The following is a 16,848-nucleotide window of genomic DNA, read 5'->3' as shown; positions in this document are numbered from 1 at the left end:
CTCCTACCTTTTCTTTTTTATTGACAAGGAATCTTGGCATATTCCTGTGCTGGGCATTTGTACTGCCATTGTATAGAATGCCTCTCAGCATAATAAAATTTTGATCATTTATGTGTCAATTTTTTATTTCATACCTATCTTGTCACCTAACTTTTTTTCATTATGAAATATTTTAAATGATGAAGAATAGTTTATAAACAATTATCACATGCACATTTTCAATATATGTTAAAATTTATAGATAATTAAACTATATCTTTTATCGGTAAATGGTTAAAGCCTAGATTAATTCTTATTATTTGTTGGAATTAATTATTATTATATGTTAAGTGAAGATAGATTCGAAACCAAGACCTCCCACATGAGAGGCTCACAAGTTACCATTGTGTTGTAGGCTTTTGCCTGATAATTAAACTACATTACATTCTAATTTTGAAACTAATTAATAAATATGAAAAAAATATAGCATTTTTAATTATACTTTTAAATTTTAATTATTTTATTTAAATTAAACTATTGCCATTATTATTTCATATCTATTGATCTCAAGTTGATTTTGACAATTGAGTGTGAACACACTTAAGTCATTTATTAAGTTCATGTCAAACTTGTAATATATGCTGAGTATAGTATGTAAATATAGACTATGCCAAGTTGCAATGAGTGTTGAGTCACTCATGTGCCGACTCACTTAAGTGTTGAGCAGACAATACATGTCAAGTGATTCAAGTGCTAAGAAAATAATAGATGTTGAGCAATTTAGGTGTTGAGTCAGAGATAGAATTTCAGTATCTATCGAGCATCAATAACCTTATGTGTCGAGTAACACAGATTTGATATGGTTGTTTGAAATTGAAAAAACAACTATGTAAACCATTTTTCAACCGACCTAAAGACAGAATATGATCTTTTGAAGATAAGGATGAATCTGTATGTTGATTTCCTATGAAACTACATGCAGCCAATTAGAAGAATGGAAGGATTAAGCAGAAAATGGATGAATCTCAACTGTAGATTCATACCTAACCCTAAGTCTCCTAGTCTTAATAAGGAGGATTAAACCCTAAACTTCAATATATGTGTGAGTGCATAAGAAATTGAAGGTAGAGAACACCAAAGTATGCATGGAGATTTAGAAGGTGTAAGAGAGTGAATTACATAATTAGTTTCAGAAGAACAAAGGATAGAGGACATGACATATGTTAGAATCTAAAAAATTAATAACCCAAAAAACTAGTGCAAAGAATAAATATCTAAACTATGAATGCAAATGATACAAAATCAAAATAGCAACATAGAGTTAGTCTCCAAGAGAGAAATGGAAATGCAAGAAGAAAAATAGCATTAAGAGGATGCAAAAACAAGAGATGCAAGTACAAGCCAGGTAGCATGCTTATAAAGGCTAGGAAGAAGGAGGAGGTGGCAACACCAACCAATGAGGAGCAACCATCTATCGGACTAAAGATAGAAAAGTATCTTCCCAAGATAGCTAATGGATGCTCACATGTAGGAAGGTGACACCTCACAACCATTCACCTAATAAGACATGCTTTATTAACCTAAGCGAGATTATTAAAAGTGTAGGAAATACCTAACAAAATAGGAAAAATAAAAAACTAATCTAACACCCCCCCATAAGCGAAGCTTAGGTGGATGTAGAAATGGGTCCTGGCAAGTCAAGCTTGATGAGGTAGCCTTGTACATAAGATTTTCGAAAAGAGAGAGAAATGAGACCCCCCAAGAAAAAAGTCAGGACTTCGAGTGAGAGGAACAGGCCCCCCCAAAAGATGAAGCATCCCACACCCCCAACAAAGCTCACAAATGAAGGAACTTGCTCTCAATGAAGGGTTTGGTGAAGATATCAGCAACTTGCTCAGAAGTCAGACAATAGCGAAGGTCAATGAGATGACCATGGATGAGCTCCCATATGTAGTGCATGTGGACCTCTATGTGTTTGGTCCACTGATGATGAACCAGATTTTGTGAGATCTGAATGGATCCCCAACCCAATCACCTGCAAACTGTAAGGTCTATCTAGCCCAAAGTGGACAAGAAGATGGAGAATCTAGAGGGGAATCATTAACCTCTAAATGATGACTAGGAGAGGAAGGAGGTGAGTTCTCAAAATCACTTTCTGCATCAGAAGTAGAGGTAGAAGACTATTCAGGTAAATCTAACTCATCAGAAGGTTTGCCATGTATTCCAAGTGACTCTAATGTCAAGGTAGAAGGAGTTGGAGAAGTGATAGAAAGCAAGCTTGAAGATCCCTCCTCAAACTGAACACTCCTCTCAATGAATAACTCATGTGTAGTAGGGTGGAGCAACCGATAACCCTTCACACCATCAGGATAACCTACAAATATGCAAGGTCTACTTTGCGGATCCAAGGCCTTACGTTTCTTTGTAGGAATGTGGGCCCATGCAAGAGAGCCAAAAACTCGAAAGTGCTTAACTGATGGTTTTCGACTGCTCCAAGCTTCAAAAGGAGTAACTCCCTTCAAGGCTCAATGAGGAACACAGTTTTGGATATAACAAGCACAGTTAATGGCTTCTACCCAATACTATGGTGCAAGAGATCTAGAGTGAATCATACAGTTTTCCATTTCTTTCAAGGATCTATTATTCTATTCTGCAACACCATTTTATTGAGGATTGTATGGAATTGAATGATATAAATCAATCCCCTCTGAAGTGCAAAATCTTTCAAACCAATGGTTGACATACGAGCACCACCATTGTCTATGCACAAAACCTTGATGGCTTTCCCAAATTGCTTTTCTACAAAAATTTTGAAGTCTTGAAAATGATCAAGTACCTCTAACTTATATTTGAGAAAGTACGCCCATGTATATAAAGAAAGGTCATCATTGAATGTAAGGGCATATCAGGCCCTACTGAAAGAAGGATGTTGAAATGGACCAGCCAAATCACTGTGAACTAACTCTAGTATCTGTGAAGCTCTCCATGCCTTCCTTTTGTCAAACTTTTCCTTAGGATGCTTACCAAGAATGCAACCTTGGCAAACACCTCCTGAGAATTGAACTGAAGGAAACCTTGTGACCATGCCCTATTGGTTGAGCTGATGCAAATAGCGAAAGTTACGATGACCAAACCGCTCATGCCATAATTTACTCACATCATTAGAGTGAGTGAGAAAAATAGATGGAGGATCAAGAACAAAGTGAGAAAATAGATAGTGTCATGACTGATGATCTGCTCTCCAACTTGCAACTATAGAATCACTATGCAACTCACATATCTCCACTGAATCAAGAGTGAACTCAACCCACTTGCCTGAACCTATATGAGTGATCTCATATATTGATAGGAGATTAGTTGATAATGAGGGTACATGAAGAACATCATCGAATGTGCCATCCCCCACATCAACAGACTGTCTCCCACACACCTCAATAGGAGTTTCATCACCCATCAAAATAGAAGGCATAGTACATGGCTCCAAGGGTGCAAGTTCTTCCTTAGATGAAGCCATGTGGTGCGAAGCACCCGAATCAAGAACCCAAGTGGATGGTAGGAAGCAACTACAACAAGAACCTTGCCCTTTCCTTTCCCCTTGTTTTCTTTTGCCTTGTTAGACTCTTCACTAGAACTTTGTTTGATAGGCTCAGGAGCACTAATATTATTCTTCTCAAGAATGTATGTCAAGTGATCAATTTGTTTCTTCAACATTTATGTTCATCATGATCGCGTCTTTTACAATAGGCACATTTAACCTTTTCTTTCTTAGGCTTATCACCCTTAGAGGATGAGGTATCAACAGTTTCTTTTGAAGCAATTGGTATCTGATCCTTCTTTTCCTCACTATTATTTTGTTTCTCATCCTTACTATTGTTGTTACTACTTTGTCCTTTTTATTCTTTTGTGTGTTGGTTGACAGCTAAGGCATGTGACTTAGAGGACTTAAGAGTGCCCATCTAGATTAGCTTGTCCTGTTCTTGAGTGATATTGAAAGAAAAATCATCTAGAGATGGCATGGTGAATTGACTACCAAGTGCACCCTTAGTAGCATAGAAGGTAGAGACAAACACAAAATATTATGAACTTAGCTTAGAGAGAATACTAAGAATCAGTTGTTCATCTTTCTTTTCAATTCCATATTGTTTTAACTACAGCCTTAGTGATTTCAATTTGGTGAAGAAATCTTGGATTGTGTTGAAATTGCCTGGACTTAAAATAATTAATTCATTTTCCAACATATGACCCCTCATTGAATCTTGTGTGCCAAATAGTGTTTCCAACTTTGTCCATATTTCATTTGGTGTATCCAAAGAATCAATGTGAAATAGCAAGTCAGGAGAAATAGACAAACACAATGTTCCATATGCCTCATCACATTTGTTAAACCACTTAGGCTTATCTTCATCTTTATCAGGTTCAGTTTTAAGTCCCATAGTTATCCTATTTAATCTAGCTTTCCTTAAGTGAATTGTCATGTGTGATTTCCACTCAAATTAATTGTATGGAGTTAGGATGGGAATATTTGTTTGATCCATGATGAAGAAATCTAGATAAGAAATGCTAAAAAGAAGAGAACCCAGCCACGATAATGCCCCGCCCCCCCCCCCCCCTTTTTACTCAGTCAAAGAACCCTCCCCAAAATAAATATGATTTGGCACTTTATTTTAGTGCGTTTACAACTACTACAAGAAAGAAATACTTAGTGGTCTTGATTTCAATGCATTACAAATCCTCATGAAGAGCATATGTTAAAAGTGAAACTTAGGCACAATAATCAAGGGAAAAAATAGAACCACTATGATTTACTCAAAAAATCATGCACTTTCAAAAAAAGAATCGCCTTGATACAAGGTCATATGAGAAAGTTATGATCCTCCGAAGTTTCCAAAATGAGAACTGTACATAGTTACGGCCAAGAATCTATAATTTTTGGAAAATTTATGCATGAAAATCAAAAAACAACTCCACTAGTGGATAGAGCACAAAAAAATAGCCAAGGTCATAACAAGAATCGTCAAAATCAAAGTCTGTATGAGCAAGAATGAGACATTTGAAAACTGCGTTCAAATTTTTGATTGCCAACGGAGAGGGGTACGGCTGTAGCTTTTTGCACTTGATCCTGAAAAATATATAGCTTGCATACAAAATCTAAAAGATACCCAGATGGTTTTTTGGGGCTGCAAACAAAATCCAAAAAGTGTTTCTCTTGTTTATGTATATAAGATGTAGCTGTAGTGTAAATCCAACGCCTTTAACAACAATAAATCGCCCCAACAACCAAAAAATGACCCCAACAACCAAAAGACATCATGAAAAGATTGAATTAGCTACCTAAGTCAATAAATGACATGCTAGAACCTGCAATATTGATTGAAAATACCAAATATGCAAGTCGGTTGTTAGATTTGAGATTGAAACCCCAGTTTTGCAACTTGTATGATGATCTCTGATCTCGATGAAATGAAAGCCAAATCTAACTTTCTCAAGCCTGCTAGATGTGTTGGAACAACCATAAATGTTGCAATCACTTAGAGATTAAAAATTTTTTTGTCAAACTTTTATGATTCTCAAGATCATCTGAAGATGCGAGAGAAGAGCATACTGGGTTTTTCAAAAATTTACAATAAGATTTATTAACCCTCCCTCCCCCCCCTGAATCTCTCAAATAAGAAAACTAAAATCTACTCTTGCACGTAGAAAAGCTCTGATACCATGTTAGAATATGGAAAGATTAATAACTTAGAAAACTAGTGCAAAGAATAAATATCTAAACTATGAATGCAAATGATACAAAATCAAAATAGCAACACAGAGTTAGTCTCCAAGAGAGAAATGCAAATGCTAGAAGCAAAATAGAATTAAGAGGATGCAAAAACAAGATATGCAAATATAAGCCAGGTAGCATGCTTATATAGGCTAGGAAGAGGGAGGAGGTGGCAACACCAACCAATGAGGAGCAACCATCTATCGAACTAAAGATAGCAAAGTATCTTCCAAAGATAGCTAATGGATGCTCACATGTAGGAAGGTGACACCTCACAACCATTCACCTAATAAGACATGCTTTATTAACCTAAGTGAGATTATTAAAAGTGTAGGAAAAACCTAGCAAAATAGGAAAAATAAAAAACTACACTAACAACATTGACATATCAGATCAATAAGGATTAAGGACATAGTACGAATTTGATCTTTAATCAGGCTATTAGAGCTAATCATAAGATCTATGCTAAAAAATCTAAACAGGTGATTTTGGTTAAATCTTCTAAGCAGAATAGTCCTAACAGACTATTGTAAATCCTTTAATAGGGTGACATTCCAAGTGGATGTTCTAAAGTCTTTTAGCTAGGCACACTTCTAATAGGGTGTTGAAATCCTCTAACAAGATGGGACTTAATCATCCTTGTAAGCCTTTAACAGGGCAAGCCTATTAGAGGGAAGATCATGTCTCGTGGTCAACTCATTATAACCTTAGTTTGTGACATTTTATTGCTAAAGTAGTGAAGAATTGTGGGTGTCATCCCCTCCCAAGTTTTACTTTCTCATTTGGAGAGTCTCTGGGTAATCATATCAGGTGTCAAAGTTGTGATTGCTTATGTGTTTACATGTTTTAGATGTTTATACTTTGCATGTTATTTCAAGTTTATCTATTAAATGCATGAGATGGATGAGTAGTGAAAAATTTTATGGGTTTATGTTTTAATTATTGATTCACCCCCACCCCCCACCCCCCTCAATAGTTCACCTTTCCTACTTGTAATTCCATCAATTGGTATCAAAGACAAGTTCTTAGAAGAAGAAGCTTAGCAGCTTAGAGGAAAGATCTTGAAATGGAAATCTACAAGTTGGAAAAGACCATTGAAAACTAGGAGATTGAGATACATCTCATACTACATCAACTGAATGAAGCCAAAGATACTTTGAAGAGTTCCCTGAAGAGAAGGAAAGAGATTGCTATAGCAGAAAATAACACACAATACAAAGAGATTGACACCACAAAGCTATTTGCAAATTTTAACTCTAGTGAATTTGATGTAGCAATTGCAAATATGATGGATAAGAATAGAACACAAACTGGAGAGATCAAAAATTTCAAGTTGGAGCAAGAATCACAAACCATACTGTTGTGTGAGGTGATTGAACAAAAGAAGAAAGCCATAGAAGACAAGGCCATGATTGAAGAAGACAAAAGAATTTTGGCAAATAGATTGGAAGAAAAGTCAATAGATCTATCCAAGATCTCAAACATGCAAGTGGATACATTAAGCCAAATGATGAATGTTCATCATGAGTTGAATGTCCAGGATATTGAACTAACCACTTTGAAGCTGCAGAATGAACAACTGTAGAATGACCTGAAAAGAGAAAAGTAATTTGCTAAAATTTTCAACAAGCCAAATGAATCCATCAAGTACTTTGAGAAAATATTAAAATCCCCTAGATCCAATGGAGATACATCAAGATTAGGCTACCCAAGCACTAAAGAAGGAGAATCATCAAAAGTTGTTGAGGAAAGGAACAATAAAGGTAAGAACTCTAAAGCTACTTGTCATCATTGTGGTAAGAAAGGACATACAACTAATTTTTGTAGGATCAAGAATACAAATCAGAATGCTAGGCCTAAGAACATGAATCACTATCACAAGTGCAAAAATCAAGGTCATTAGGCACATGAATGCAAAACCAAAACCATGCATGTACCAAAATTTGAAGGACACTGATATAATTATTAGAAGTATGGACATAAAGCCTTTGAATGTAGATCCAAGTCCACATGGTCATGAAACAAGCCAACAAGGGTAAGAAGCTATAAAAACTCCTATAATTGGGATTACAATACAAGATATACCTATCACTATTGTCAGGAATATGGACATATCCATGAGAATTACATTAGAAAACATTTTCATGGTAACTATAAGAGATGGTTGAGTCAAACCACATGTTTCAGTTGTCACAAGATTGGTCACATCAGCAAGCATTGTCCAACTAGGTCCAAGGCACAAAGTTTTGAATTTGACAAAGGTAAAGGCAAGATAAATGTTGAACACATCAAGAACGAAATGAATAGAACATGGAAGAAGAAAGATGCTAGCAATATATCAAATAGAGAAGGGATCACTTCACCCAATGGGTCAAGTGGTCACACTTCATCAAACTAAGCAAATAAGTGGTATGTGGGATTAATACTTAAAGTGTTGCATTATACATTAGTTCCAAAAGAGATTATCACTAAAATGATTACATTAGTATGAATTAAGATGCAAAGAGTTGTAGAAAAATCAAGGTTAAATTTTCAAGTTGTCATGATGTTGTCCAACATGAAAGTTCCTCAATAGATGTCGAGTAAATATTGGTGTGTGTCGAGCTACTGGAAAAAGATAGTCAAAGTTGAGTCAGTAGTGGTTACCAAGTAAATAGAAATCTTTATAGAAGTTGAGTGGAATAGTAATTGTGTTGATGTTGAGTTTTGTAGCTATACATGACCAAGAATTAATTTCAAAATTCTAAAGGGTATAAAGTTGATTTTCCTTTATTTTCTATCATTATGAACTCAAAGCAAGAATGAGCAAAGTGGAGAAGAAATTTACAAACTAGTTTGAAGCACTTGCAAGGATCTTAGCGATGATCAAGCAATAGTTCATCAAATCTCAAAGGTATTCTTCATAAGCTGAGTTGTGCAATTTTAAATTTGATAAACCCTAGTTTTTTAGAATGACTTCTAGTTAGAAAAATGTGAAAGAGAAAGAGGTGTTTGATGTTTAATTAGTTAGCAATGAAGTTAAACAACTAGATTTCCAAGCTATTCTAGAAGTTTCCTATAAACAAGACCTAGCAGGAGCATTATCCATGATCCCACCTCAACTAATAATAGTTCAAGATGTGAGAAAATGCTACAATTGCAAAGTAGGAGGCATAGGTGACATGGAGATAAGATAGGCATATGATAAATTATGTGAAAATGGAGTCCTAAAGGAAGAATTCAAAATTGGAAAGAGAAAGGGTTTGACCTGTGCCTTGATTTCCCCATGGTGTTCAAAACTGAATGGATCAAAATAGTTCTAAGCAAAATTCATGATGGATGTCTATGGTTAGAAGGTGGACCAATCAAGATTTCAAAGAGGATTATTCATAGGGTAACTAGTGATCCAACCCTAGAATGGCCAAAGACCCTATGTAGCAACTCCAAAGAGGCAACAGAGAAAAATACAGGTGCAAAATGGAACAAGCGTGGTATGACTATTGATACCATTATAGATCCTTTGCTTGATTTTTCTATTAGAGTTATTTCCCACAAATTCTAGCAATCAAATAGGTTAAACAGTATGTCCTACATAGCAATGAATGTTGGTTACAAAATTGTGAAGAAAGTTCATACCTATGATCTTGCAGAACTTCAATTGAAACAGATAAATGAAAACCTAGGTGCCATCAAAAGGACAAAAAGTGCACAATGTAAGTTTGGATCAATCCTTGTGTGCATATTATTTTATGTGCAAAATGAATTCCCATCTTTTGGAAAAATTGGATGGAAGACAAACAGGTCTATGGTTGTCCAAATCAATGAGTATATTGAGCAAATGGGAGAGAAGTTTGAGTCAATCATGACAAGATATTTTGAAAACTTTAAGAAGTCTATGAAGCAAAGATTGAGGATACCTATTTCCTAAGTGGAACAACACTATAATTACATATGCTTCCTTTTTGATATTAATTACACTCATATTTAGGTTGTAGTAGCTAGGGTTAGATGGTTGAGACCCCTAGGCTATGAGATAAATGTAGATGAAGCCTCAAATACCATTACTACACTCCTAGCAAAGGAAATTGACAAAACAGCCAATGTCTCTAGTAATTATGATGCAATGAAGTCTAAGGCTGAAATGGAGCTAAAGATAGATTCCACATTAAAGAAGAAGGAAAAACTGGTGAGAAAACTTAAAGCCCAATTTGGTGAAGATGAAGAAGAAGATGATGAAGAGAATGAGGAGGAAGAAGAGGTATAAGTACAAGAACCTCTAGCTTTAACCCAAGGCATGGGTGAGGATCAAGAAGAAGAAGGTGTCGAGGAGGAAGAGGAAATCAAAAAAGCACTAGCTCAATCTGCACCAAAGAAGAGAAAGGCCAAGGCTCAGCCTATGGCCAAACCAAAGGAAAAGAAAATAATGAAGTCCATCCTAAAGAATCCAATAGCACCAACAACCAAGGCAAGTACAAGGGCTACTACTCAAAAGGCCAAAGAAAAAGAAAAAGAGAAAGCAAAGGCTACTGAGCAAGAGGGGCCAATGCAAAAGATACAAAGGAGAAAGTACGTTGCACAACCTAATTATGATGAAGAAAATATAGAATTAGATGAAATTAGTCAATACAAAGTGGTAAGTCACACACCACTTTCTAATCTTGAAAATTTGTGTGATAATGTCAAGAATAATGTAGATTTATCTGTATTGAAAATTTTAGATTTTGATAAACTAAGTAGAGATGAAAAGAATCTAGTGGAAGAGGCATTGTATGATATGATGTCCAAATTTAAGAACATTCCACTTGAATTTTCCAACAATATACCCAAAAATCTATATGATATTATTGAGGAAAAGTGGCATTACTAATTAAATCTTGAGAAACAAATCAAAGAGTCAACATTAGCTCAAGTGATGCCTGAGCTAACAAAAAGATAGATAGCTAAGGCAATAAAGAAATATACAGCTAGTTTTACACCTAAATATAGAGCCTTTAGCATTTTACAAAGAAATATTGATGATGTGGTTAAGAAATCAACCCAAATATGGAAATTAATCTATGGGTTAACCACTGTGAAACAAGGAGAGGTTGATCCCTCTAAAGAAAAATAGGATGATAAGAGTGAGGATAAGCAAGATAGCAAGGATGATAACAAAGATTATGATGATATGTAGGAAGATGAGAGGATAGATAATACTATTGGGGAAGAACCTAAAAGACAACATGATGACATGAAAACAGTTGATGATTAGAAAAAGGAATAGTGTGCAAGACATACAAGTGTCAATTTTTAGCCCCCCATATGACACAATTGAGTCAATAGAGACAATTATTGTTAAGGATGTTTCTGATGCTTCACCTCAGAACCTTAATCCTTTAAGAGCATATGACTTGAAGAGGATATTGGATCAGTCTACACTCCATGCAAACTTATGTGAACAACCAATATTGGTCAGTGTAGATGAGCTCCAAAAGGTAGTAATTGACATCACAAGCGACAAGGTAAATACACAAGAACCACCTTCTACCATCCCTTCAGCTATCCATGTGCAACCTTTGATGAAAACATCAGTAGATACATCTACTAAGGTTGACACACTTGTAAAAGTTGACACTATTGAGAAGAAGCAATCTAAAATAGAAAGAAAAGATAGATGTATTTGTACCTACAACACAAACACAAGGTGCTAGTCAGAAAATAGTCATTGATCAAGGGAGATTAGAGGAGAAGAACATACCAAAGGAGAAGAAGCAAGAAGTTTCTCAAGAATTGGTAACATTACCTACATCTGGGACTCCTACAAAAGTCCTTCAGGAGTTGAGCACTAAAGTTGTACCATTACAGATTTCAGCACCAGGCTCTAGTTCATCCAAGGTTACAAAGGTAATTCACTACGGAGATGTAACTCGAGATGAATAAATAGTGATACTTAAATATAACTATGCAACCATTACTTTGGAACAAATAGACTTAATGCAACAAGCCTTAGAAAAGAAGAAAAATCAAGAAATACTTAGAAAGAAGTATAAGCAAAGGCAAGCATTGTAGGAAATAAAAGACATTTTCTTAGATGCCTTTAGTTTGCCTACACCTGAAGAATCCAAGCCAATATTAGAACAACTATCAGATATTGTGGAACAAGTGAATGATGAAGACATTGATACAAATGCAAAAATTATGGAAAAGAAAGAAAATTTCAAGAAAAAGTCAATGAGAAAATATCTAGTGATATAGCACTGGCACAAGTTCAATTGGCTACAAAAACTGAGGAAGTGAAGAAGGTATATGAGAACATATTCTCATTATACACAAAACTATGTGATTCCACACTCTTCACATAGGAAACTAGCCATAGAATTCTAATTCTGGAGAGAAATTTAAAGGTTTCAGGTATGCAACTACCTCATAACCCATCTCAGAGTGAGAAGCATTTCCATTCATTGCTTCAATCACAAAGTCAAATAGCTATATTAATAGCACAAGTGGCTAATATAAGAGCCAAGTTGCTTAACATTAAAGCCTCCTTAACCCCTCATATGGAGATACTCCACAAATAACTAGGTTATGCAAAAACCTTGATGAACAAAGATCCCAGTCTTTCTACATCTGATGGACTAGTTCACCTTGTAGCAGAGATAGCCTGTCATGTCCCCTTTTCAAATAATTAAAAAATAATAATTTTTGCTAAGGCAGGCAGGCCCAAGAAAGTGAAGTTTCGGAAAAAGGGGGTTAATCTTTGGAAACTTTTGGACTAATAAATGAAAATTATTATTAAAATATGTTTCATTAACCTCTCTTGGATGTGAGTTACAGTTATTCCCTCTTTTAAGGGGTTTAGAGGCATTTTGGGCTCATTCCAGAACTTGATTTTTCTGATTTCTTTGTTATTCTTCAGAGGTTGCCAAACCTGTGGAGAAGGAGACCCAAGAACGGGAGTTTGCAGGTTTCCAGGGAGACCCAAGAATGGGAGTTTGCAGGTTTACAGGAAGGCTAAGGATGGGATTTTGAAGCCATTCCATGTGCATGCTCATACAGAGTTTGCCTTTGTGCTGAACAGTGTAGATTTGTGGGTTTTTGGGTGTGTTTTTTTGCATGAGTTTGGTGTTTTCAGTTGAGCATTTCATATCAGTTTTGGTTGCTGCTGTATTTCAGACTTTAAGCTGTTAAAATAGAGCTGAATATATGTATTGGGACGTGATTAAACTTTTGAGATAGTTTATTAGTGTTTTTGTGGTGTTTTCGAGCATTTTGTGTTAATTTCGGGAGCCCGATGAGCATAGTTTTTGTCCTACATTCGTGAGCTGTTGTGTAAAGGCTATATAGATCTGGAAATGTCATTTTGTAGGTTTTTATGCTGCTGAAATTTTTGTAAAAATTTCCACTTTCAGATTTATTAATAATAGGTGAAGCTGTGAAGCTTTTGGCACCATTTCTGGCATACCCGATTTGGGGTTTCTTGAGAAATTTGGAGGATCTTTGTGATATCAGTTGTTTGATTTTGAAAATCTGATTAGAGGTGTGAAATACCATATCAAATCAGAAAAGGGGACATTTCAGTGGTATCAGAGCCATGATCTTGCCAGCCTGAGGGTTTGTAGAAGTTGCAGGTCAGTTTTGACAACTACCCAGATCTTGCATTTCAGTTTTGAGAACTACCCAAATCTTGCATGTCATAATTTATGATTGCATGTTGCTTCTAATCAGCTACATGTCAAAAATTATGGTTGCATGCTACTTCTAATCATTTTCATGTTAGTTCTTGGTGAATTTGGTGGTTGTAGAAGTTTGCATTTCAGTTTTGACAAGTACCCAGATCTTGCATGTCAGTTTTGACAACTACCCAGATCTTGCATGTCATAATTTGGTGGTTGCATGTTGCTTCTAATCAGTTGCATGTCCAAATATATGGTTTCATGCTACTTCTAATCATTTGCATGTTATTTCTTGGTGAATTTGGTGGTTGTAGAAGTTTGCATGTCAGTTTTGACAACTACCCAGATCTTGCATGTCATAATTTGGTGGTTGCATGTTGCTTCTAATCAGTTGCATGTCCAAATCTATGGTTGCATGCTACTTCTAATCATTTGCATGTTAGTTCTTGGTGTTTGAAGAAGTTATATCCTATTGGGGTTACACTCTACTTTATCCAGAATGGACAGGTATAGTACAAAGTCTCAGAGGGAACGATCTTGGACAATTGATAGCCAGAGTCAAAATAGTAGAAAGGATGGTTATTTAGACATTCGAGATAAACTTATGAAAATAAGCCATGACATGTCTAAAAAGTTGGTTGAGCACCACCGTATAATGAATGACATGTTATCTGACCCAGCTAAGGTGGATAAGTTGACTGGATTTCTATTTGGCAGATTTTCTCACAGGATAGATGACACAATTCCCAAGAACTTGTATGAGGAGTTTGAGAAACTAGCTGATAGCCAGGTAGAGGTCTCAGATTCTACTCTACCACAGGAGGTGGTGGGAAAGGATATTACACAGATTGATAGTAACGGTCAACTTGATACTCAGATTGAGACAATTGTTTACAGGTCGTCAAAGGGTGATGCCACAAGTATTCAGGATGGTATAGTTACAACAGGCAGTGACTACAGTGTAGTAGGTTCAGATGATGATTATGAGGATGTTGTTGTGCAAGATGGTGAGATACCTGGTAGAGATGAGCAGACATTGAGCATTCATGACTTTGCTGAGAAAGAATACCAGGCACAGTTAGATGCTTCATCACATGAGGTTGAGGCTAGTAGTAGTACTTCACATGATTTGTCCAGCCAGCTGAAGGTGAACAAAGATAGTATTGTGACTTCATTATCTCATCATGACAAGTATGTGGAGTTAGTTGGTATTGGTCATATTACTCAGGTGAGGAGTTTTCTTGAGTTACTAGTTGATTCTAGTTTACAGATATGGACTCGAGATTGTTATATTGGTGTTTGGGATTCAGTTGACTGGAGATCTTTAACACTTTTTGGTAGCAGTGTTTGTTTGGGTGCTATCATGGAGTTAATTAGCAAATTACACGGTGTTGTCTTTTCTTGTGCTAATTTCTTGTCTGATGTTGGTATTAGTTTTTATACACCGATGTTGGGCTTTGTTCATATATCTAGTCGACCATACTTGCTAGAATGTGTTGATGATATTTCATATTTGGCAGTGTGTATAGATGAGTCCCAGAATCATATTGGCATTGATGACATCCAGGAGGATGCAGTGGGCAGTTTTGAAGACTTAGTTTCCTTGGGTATAGAGGAGTTGGACACCAATGCTAATGTTTTTGATACTTCGTATGTTGATATGAGCTTTAGATTTGATTCACACGATATGGATGGTAATACTCTAGAGACTAGTAACTTTGAGGATACTCTTTTAGACAATGCATCAGAGGAGGTTTGTAGGAGACAGTCAAGCCAACGCCATCATGTGTCTAATCAGTTGAGAGTTAGTGACCGAGACATTGCTATCACTTGCCAGCATTTCGATGTTGTTCGTCAGTTGTTAGCAGTTTATGGATGGGGTTCTCCTACTAGTGATGAGCAGGAAGGCAGTTATCTTTCCTTGACAGAGATCCACTCTTTATGGGAGGCTATTCGGATTTTGAGACAGAATTATATGCAGTTGCTAGCCGACAGAGATTATCTTATGGAGTGGGGTAGTACAGCATATGATGCATTGTTGGCCAAGGAAGATGAGGTGAGTGAGCTTACTGAACAGCTTGAGGTGACTTCTGAGATTCTTGAGAGTACACAGTTGGCTTTCAAGGAGTCACAGCTTCATTTGGCTAAGGTGACCATGGAGTTAGAGCAACTACAGTCTTTACCTGATTCTATACAGTCACAAGCTATGGTGTTTGGTGATCCGAGGATGTCCATGGCCGAGATTGTCAGAGACAGTGGAGATGGGGATGCATCCATCCTTGATACTAACATTGGCATATCAGGTTCATTCCCACTAGAGTCAGGTTCAGTTGATTTGGGTGTTATAGTAGATTGTTGTATGCTTGACATGGTGGTGGCCTCTGGTACTGATTGCACAGAGACTAGAGATGCATCAAAGATCGTGTGTGATGTTGGTGAGTCGACAGTTGGCATGGTTCTTGCTAGTAATACTGCTCCCTTGGTGATATCTTTGGAGGTAGTAGTCAGTTCCAACATGGTTAATGATCAATTGCAGTTAGTTTCATCTAGATTACAGTCTGAGCCACTGACTGAGATTGGCGCATTCTATCGGCATTACACTATGAGGTACGCTCATCAATTTACCTTTGATGACCATGTTGATGAGATTATGATACAGAGATGTACTTTGGTTCCTAGTGCTTATCATCAGTTATGGAATAGTTTGATGCCTCGGGATGAGAGTTGTGATGGGCACGACATGGTGATAGGTCCTGCAGTTGATAGCTTGATAATACATGACTTAGAGCAGGAGTTTTGGAGTGATGCTTCAGTAGGTGTTGTTATTGATTCTACTCCTTTGGCTATGAGATCTCCTGACTTAGCTAGTGATCAGTCACAATGGGTTATATCACTTGTTCATGGTGAGTTGTTGACTGAGGTTGGTTTTTTTAATCAACATTATATTGCAGGTCATGTACATCAGTTAGAAAATGATCCTTGTGTTAAGGAGTTGATGGCAGGAAAATTTGGTTTGGGTTCCATTTCTTGTTGTTTATCTTGTGATGGCTTTTCACCATTAGGGGTGCATGGGAGTTATGGTTATGAGATAGTGGCCGATGATCTACAGAGTTGTGTTGACTACAGGAGTTGTATAGTGTGTGGATTCTCCATACTTGGTATAGTTTCATTTGAGAGCATTCACCATTATTGCAGAGTTGGATTGTACATTCTGTATAGGCTAGTGGGATGCGTTGATGGTATTTATGGTGTTGGCAGTTTGATTTGTCCACTTTACTTGGGTTCTAATGTTCTAAGAGTTTGTGTCTCATGGGTTTTTGACTATGGTAGTGGTGATTTTGGAGTTTGGTTGAGCTATAATTGTCAGTTTGATTATGGATTCATCTTGGTCATATTGCAGAGGATATTGCAGGAGCCTGTGTTAATTGGTAGTAGTATAGTTCATGACTACATTTGGGATCCAGGTGGATTGAT

The 16,848-nt window shown here is 36.5% G+C and overlaps 1 long non-coding RNA gene across 1 annotated transcript in view; it reads right to left on the bottom strand.

Annotated features, from left to right (window-relative positions):
* The window catches only part of LOC149563740 (uncharacterized), a 41,511-nt gene that overhangs the window by 5,967 nt on the left and 18,696 nt on the right, over positions 1-16,848 (bottom strand). The gene's annotated exons all lie outside the window — the stretch shown is intronic.

The sequence above is a fragment of the Cupressus sempervirens genome, chromosome 4 (assembly GCF_028749045.1).
Source record: "Cupressus sempervirens isolate cs-2001-9-10 chromosome 4, ASM2874904v1, whole genome shotgun sequence".
Lineage (NCBI taxonomy): Eukaryota > Viridiplantae > Streptophyta > Pinopsida > Cupressales > Cupressaceae > Cupressus > Cupressus sempervirens.
The sequence above is the reverse complement of the archived record's forward strand: the minus strand, read 5'-3'. Positions and strand labels throughout refer to the sequence as shown.